Source organism: Pygocentrus nattereri, chromosome 17 (assembly GCF_015220715.1).
Source record: "Pygocentrus nattereri isolate fPygNat1 chromosome 17, fPygNat1.pri, whole genome shotgun sequence".
Taxonomy (NCBI): Eukaryota; Metazoa; Chordata; class Actinopteri; order Characiformes; family Serrasalmidae; genus Pygocentrus; species Pygocentrus nattereri.
Window position 1 is genome coordinate 3,568,249 of NC_051227.1, and position 7,721 is coordinate 3,575,969.

A 7,721-nucleotide genomic window follows, 5' to 3' on the forward strand; every position below is an offset into this window, starting at 1 on the left:
CGTTGCTCTAAATGTTTTCCAGCGTTGGTGGTATAGTGTTTAGCATAGCTGCCTTTCAAGCAGTTGACTGGGGTTCGATTCCCGGCCAACGCAACACTTTTCCACGCCCACAATTCCCTGATGAAGAAATCAATCTGTCTGTATCTATCTATCTATCTATCTATCTATCTATCTATCTATCTATCTATCTATCTATATTTCTATCTATCTATCTATCTATCTATCTATCTATCTATCTATCTATCTATCTATCTATCTGTCTATCTATCTGTCTATCTATCTGTCTATCTATCTATCTATCTATCTATCTATCTATCTATCTAATGTAACATCAGTTGTTACCTTATTGGAGATCAGTGTTGTATCAGATTGAGCCGTCTGAGATCTGTCTGTGTATCTATCTATCTATCTATCTATCTATCTATCTATCTATCTATCTATCTATCTATGTATCTAATGTAAGATCAGTTGTTACCTTTTTGGAGATCAGTGTTGTACCAGATTGAGCCGCTAGAGGCAGAGTTTTCCCTCCTCATGGCTCCAGATGCTTTCCAGCGTTGGTGGTATAGTGGTTAGCATAGCTGCCTTCCAAGCAGTTGACCCGGGTTCAATTCCCGGCCAACGCAGCGCTTTTCCACACCCATAATTCCTTGCTGAAGAAATCTGTCTATCTATCTAATGTAACATCAGTTGTTACCTTATTGGAGATCAGTGGTGTATCAGATTGAGCCGTGTGAGATCTGTCTGTCTATCTATCTATCTATCTATCTATCTATCTATCTATCTATCTATATATCTATCTATCTAATGTAACATCAGTTGTTACCTTATTGGAGATCATTGTTGTACCAGATTGAGCCGTTAGAGGCAGAGTTTTCCCTCCTCATTGCTCCAGACGTTTTCCAGCGTTGGTGGTATAGGGGTTAGCATAGCTGCCTTTCAAGCAGTTGACCAGGGTTCGATTCCCGGCCAACGCAACACTTTTCCACACCCACAATTCCCTGATGAAGAAATCAATCTATCTATCTATCTATCTATCTATCTATCTATCTATCTAATGTAACATCAATTGTTACCTTATTGGAGATCAGTCTTGTACCAGATTGAGCCGCTAGAGGCAGAGTTTTCCCTCCTCATGGCTCCAGATGCTTTCCAGCGTTGGTGGTATAGTGGTTAGCAAAGCTGCCTTCGAAGCAGTTGACCCGGGTTCGATTCCTTGCCAACGCAGCACTTTTCCACACCCACAATTCCTTGCTGAAGAAATCTATCTAATGTAACTTCAGTTGTTACTTTGTTGGAGATCAGTGTTGTATCAGATTGAGCCGTCGGAGATCTGTCTATCTATCTATCTATCTATCTATCTATCTATCTATCTATCTATCTATCTATCTATCTAATGTAACATCAGTTGTTACCTTATTGGAGATCAGTGTTGTACCAGATTGAGCCGATAGAGGCAGAGGTTTCCCTCCTCATCGGTCCAGATGCTTTCCAGCGTTGGTGGTATAGTGGTTAGCATAGCTGCCTTCCAAGCAGTTGACCCGAGTTCGATTCCCGGCCAACGCGGTGCTTTTCCACACCCACAATTCCTTGCTGAAGAAATCTGTCTATCTATCTAATGTAACATCAGTTGTTACCTTATTGGAGATCAGTGTTGTACCAGATTGAGATGCTAGAGGCAGAGTTTTCCCTCCTCGTTGCTCTAAATGTTTTCCAGCGTTGGTGGTATAGTGTTTAGCATAGCTGCCTTTCAAGCAGTTGACCGGGGTTCGATTCCCGGCCAACGCAACACTTTTCCACGCCCACAATTCCCTGATGAAGAAATCAATCTGTCTGTATCTATCTATCTATCTATCTATCTATCTATCTATCTATCTATCTATCTATCTATCTGTCTATCTATCTGTCTATCTATCTGTCTATCTATCTATCTATCTATCTATCTATCTATCTATCTATCTATCTATCTATCTATCTAATGTAACATCAGTTGTTACCTTATTGGAGATCAGTGTTGTATCAGATTGAGCCGTCTGAGATCTGTCTGTGTATCTATCTATCTATCTATCTATCTATCTATCTATCTATCTATCTATCTATCTATCTATCTATCTATCTATGTATCTAATGTAAGATCAGTTGTTACCTTTTTGGAGATCAGTGTTGTACCAGATTGAGCCGCTAGAGGCAGAGTTTTCCCTCCTCATGGCTCCAGATGCTTTCCAGCGTTGGTGGTATAGTGGTTAGCATAGCTGCCTTCCAAGCAGTTGACCCGGGTTCAATTCCCGGCCAACGCAGCGCTTTTCCACACCCATAATTCCTTGCTGAAGAAATCTGTCTATCTATCTAATGTAACATCAGTTGTTACCTTATTGGAGATCAGTGGTGTATCAGATTGAGCCGTGTGAGATCTGTCTGTCTATCTATCTATCTATCTATCTATCTATCTATCTATCTATCTATCTATCTATCTATCTATCTATCTATCTATCTATCTATCTAATGTAACATCAGTTGTTACCTTATTGGAGATCAGTGTTGTACCAGATTGAGCCGCTAGAGGCAGAGTTTTCCCTCCTCATTGCTCCAGACGTTTTCCGGCGTTGGTGGTATAGGGGTTAGCATAGCTGCCTTCCAAACAGTTGACCCGGGTTCGATTCCCGGCCGACGCAGTGCTTTTCCACACCCACAATTCCTTGCTGAAGAAATCTGTCTATCTATCTAATGTAACATCAGTTGTTACCTTACTGGAGATCAGTGTTGTACCAGATTGAGCTGCTAGAGGCAGAGTTTTCCCTCCTCGTTGCTCTAAATGTTTTCCAGCGTTGGTGGTATAGTGTTTAGCATAGCTGCCTTTCAAGCAGTTGACCGGGGTTCGATTCCCGGCCAACGCAACACTTTTCCACACCCACAATTCCCTGATGAAGAAATCAATTTATCTATCTATCTATCTATCTATCTATCTATCTATCTATCTATCTATCTATCTATCTATCTATCTATCTATCTATCTATCTATCTATCTATCTAATGTAACATCAATTGTTACCTTATTGGAGATCAGTCTTGTACCAGATTGAGCCGCTAGAGGCAGAGTTTTCCCTCCTCATGGCTCCAGATGCTTTCCAGCGTTGGTGGTATAGTGGTTAGCATAGCTGCCTTCCAAGCAGTTGACCCGGGTTCGATTCCTTGCCAACGCAGCACTTTTCCACACCCACAGTTCCTTGCTGAAGAAATCTATCTAATGTAACTTCAGTTGTTACTTTATTGGAGATCAGTGTTGTATCAGATTGAGCCGTCGGAGATCTGTCTATCTATCTATCTATCTATCTATCTATCTATCTATCTATCTATCTATCTATCTATCTATCTATCTATCTGTCTATCTATCTATCTAATGTAACATCAGTTGTTACCTTATTGGAGATCAGTGTTGTACCAGATTGAGCCGATAGAGGCAGAGGTTTCCCTCCTCATCGGTCCAGATGCTTTCCAGCGTTGGTGGTATAGTGGTTAGCATAGCTGCCTTCCAAGCAGTTGACCCGAGTTCGATTCCCGGCCACCGCAGTGCTTTTCCACACCCACAATTCCTTGCTGAAGAAATCTGTCTATCTATCTAATGTAACATCAGTTGTTACCTTATTGGAGATCAGTGTTGTACCAGATTGAGATGCTAGAGGCAGAGTTTTCCCTCCTCGTTGCTCTAAATGTTTTCCAGCGTTGGTGGTATAGTGTTTAGCATAGCTGCCTTTCAAGCAGTTGACCGGGGTTCGATTCCCGGCCAACGCAACACTTTTCCACGCCCACAATTCCCTGATGAAGAAATCAATCTGTAAGTATCTATCTATCTATCTATCTATCTATCTATCTATATTTCTATCTATCTATCTATCTATCTATCTATCTATCTATCTATCTATCTATCTATCTAATGTAACATCAATTGTTACCTTATTGGAGATCAGTGTTGTACCAGATTGACCCGCTAGAGGCAGAGTTTTCCCTCCTCGTTGCTCCAGATGTTTTCTGGTGTTGGTGGTATAGGGATTAGCATAGCTGCTAACCAAGCAGCTGTCTCAAGCAGTTGACCCGGGTTCGATTCCCGGCCACCGTAACACTTTTGCACACCCACAATTCTATCTATCTATCTATCTATCTATCTATCTATCTATCTATCTATCTATCTATCTATCTATCTATCTATCTATCTATCTAATGTAACATCAGTTGTTACCTTATTGGAGATCAGTGTTGTACCAGATTGAGCCGTCTGAGATCTGTCTGTGTATCTATCTATCTATCTATCTATCTATCTATCTATCTATCTATCTATCTATCTATCTATCTATTTATCTATCTATCTATCTATCTATCTATCTATCTATCTATCTATCTATCTATCTATCTATCTATCTATCTAATGTAACATCAGTTTTACCTTATTGGAGATCAGTGTTGTACCAGACTGAGCTGCTAGAGGCAGAGTTTTCCCTCCTCATGGCTCCAGATGCTTTCCAGCGTTGGTGGTATAGTGGTTAGCATAGCTGCCTTCCAAGCAGTTGACCCGGGTTCGATTCCCGGCCAACGCAGCGCTTTTCCACACCCACAATTCCTTGCTGAAGAAATCTGTCTATCTATCTAATGTAACATCAATTGTTACCTTATTGGAGATCAGTGTTGTACCAGATTGACCCGCTAGAGGCAGAGTTTTCCCTCCTCGTTGCTCCAGATGTTTTCTGGTGTTGGTGGTATAGTGGTTAGCATAGCTGCTAACCAAGCAGCTGTCTCAAGCAGTTGACCCGGGTTCGATTCCCGGCCACCGTAAAACTTTTGCACACCCACAATTCTATCTATCTATCTATCTATCTATCTATCTATCTATCTATCTATCTATCTATCTATCTATCTATCTATCTATCTATCTATCTAATGTAACATCAATTGTTACCTTATTGGAGATCAGTGTTGTACCAGATTGACCCGCTAGAGGCAGAGTTTTCCCTCCTCGTTGCTCCAGATGTTTTCTGGTGTTGGTGGTATAGTGGTTAGCATAGCTGCTAACCAACCAGCTGTCTCAAGCAGTTGACCCGGGTTCGATTCCCGGCCACTGGAAAACTTTTGCACACCCACAATTCTATCTATCTATCTATCTATCTATCTATCTATCTATCTATCTATCTATCTATCTATCTATCTATCTATCTATCTATCTATCTATCTAATGTAACATCAGTTGTTACCTTATTGGAGATCAGTGTTGTAGCAGATTGAGCCGCTAGAGGCAGAGTTTTCCCTCCTCATGGCTCCAGATGCTTTCCGGCGTTGGTGGTATAGTGGTTAGCATAGCTGCCTTCCAAAGCAGTTGACCCGGGTTCGATTCCCGGCCAACGCAGCGCTTTTCCACATCCACAGTTCCTTGCTGAAGCAATCTGTATATCTATCTAATGTAACATCAGTTGTTACCTTATTGGAGATCAGTGTTGTACCAGATTGACCCGCTAGAGGCAGAGTTTTCCCTCCTCGTTGCTCCAGATGTTTTCTGGTGTTGGTGGTATAGAGGTTAGCATAGCTGCTAACCAAGCAGCTGTCTCAAGCAGTTGACCCGTGTTCGATTCCCGGCCACCGTAAAACTTTTGCACACCCACAATTCTATCTATCTAGCTATCTAGCTATCTAGCTATGTATCTAATGTAACATCAGTTGTTACCTTTTTGGAGATCAGTGTATTACGAGATTGAGCCGCTAGAGGCAGAGTTTTCCCTCCTCATGGCTCCAGATGCTTTCCAGCGTTGGTGGTATAGTGGTTAGCATAGCTGCCTTCCAAGCAGTTGACCCGGGTTCGATTCCCGGCCAACGCAGCGCTTTTCCACACCCACAATTCCTTGCTGAAGAAATCTGTCTATCTATCTAATGTAACATCAATTGTTACCTTATTGGAGATCAGTGTTGTACCAGATTGACCCGCTAGAGGCAGAGTTTTCCCTCCTCGTTGCTCCAGATGTTTTCTGGTGTTGGTGGTATAGTGGTTAGCATAGCTGCTAACCAACCAGCTGTCTCAAGCAGTTGACCCGGGTTCGATTCCCGGCCACTGTAAAACTTTTGCACACCCACAATTCTATCTATCTATCTATCTATCTATCTATCTATCTATCTATCTATCTATCTATCTATCTATCTATCTATCTATCTATCTAATGTAACATCAGTTGTTACCTTATTGGAGATCAGTGTTGTAGCAGACTGAGCCGCTAGAGGCAGAGTTTTCCCTCCTCATGGCTCCAGATGCTTTCCAGCGTTGGTGGTATAGTGGTTAGCATAGCTGCCTTCAAAGCAGTTGACCCGGGTTCGATTCCCGGCCAACGCAGCGCTTTTCCACACCCACAGTTCCTTGCTGAAGCAATCTGTCTATCTATCTAATGTAACATCAGTTGTTACCTTATTGGAGATCAGTGTTGTACCAGATTGACCCGCTAGAGGCAGAGTTTTCCCTCCTCGTTGCTCCAGATGTTTTCTGGTGTTGGTGGTATAGTGGTTAGCATAGCTGCTAACCAAGCAGCTGTCTCAAGCAGTTGACCCGGGTTCGATTCCCGGCCACCGTAAAACTTTTGCACACCCACAATTCTATCTATCTAGCTATCTAGCTATGTATCTAATGTAACATCAGTTGTTACCTTTTTGGAGATCAGTGTATTACGAGATTGAGCCGCTAGAGGCAGAGTTTTCCCTCCTCATGGCTCCAGATGCTTTCCAGCGTTGGTGGTATAGTGGTTAGCATAGCTGCCTTCCAAGCAGTTGACCCGGGTTCGATTCCCGGCCAACGCAGCGCTTTTCCACACCCACAATTCCTTGCTGAAGAAATCTGTCTATCTATCTAATGTAACATCAATTGTTACCTTATTGGAGATCAGTGTTGTACCAGATTGACCCGCTAGAGGCAGAGTTTTCCCTCCTCGTTGCTCCAGATGTTTTCTGGTGTTGGTGGTATAGTGGTTAGCATAGCTGCTAACCAAGCAACTGTCTCAAGCAATTGACCCGGGTTCGATTCCCGGCCACCGTAAAACTTTTGCACACCCACAATTCTATCTATCTATCTATCTATCTATCTATCTATCTATCTATCTATCTAATGTAACATCAATTGTTACCTTATTGGAGATCAGTGTTGTACCAGATTGACCCGCTAGAGGCAGAGTTTTCCCTCCTCGTTGCTCCAGATGTTTTCTGGTGTTGGTGGTATAGTAGTTAGCATAGCTGCTAACCAACCAGCTGTCTCAAGCAGTTGACCCGGGTTCGATTCCCGGCCACTGTAAAACTTTTGCACACCCACAATTCTATCTATCTATCTATCTATCTATCTATCTATCTATCTATCTATCTATCTATCTATCTATCTATCTAATGTAACATCAGTTGTTACCTTATTGGAGATCAGTGTTGTAGCAGACTGAGCCGCTAGAGGCAGAGTTTTCCCTCCTCATGGCTCCAGATGCTTTCCAGCGTTGGTGGTATAGTGGTTAGCATAGCTGCCTTCCAAGCAGTTGACCCGGGTTCGATTCCTGGCCAACGCAGCGCTTTTCCACACCCACAATTCCTTGCTGAAGAAATCTGTCTATCTATCTAATGTAACATCAATTGTTACGTTATTGGAGATCAGTGTTGTACCAGATTGACCCGCTAGAGGCAGAGTTTTCCCTCCTCGTTGATCCAGATGTTTTCTGGTG

At 42.4% G+C, this 7,721-nt stretch overlaps 1 non-coding gene across 1 annotated transcript; it reads left to right on the top strand.

The window, feature by feature from the left end:
- Positions 1-905: 905 nt before the first annotated feature.
- On the top strand, positions 906-977 carry trnae-uuc. Its single transcript has one exon. It is a non-coding gene; the product is annotated as a tRNA-Glu (tRNA).
- The last annotated feature ends 6,744 nt before the right edge of the window (positions 978-7,721 follow it).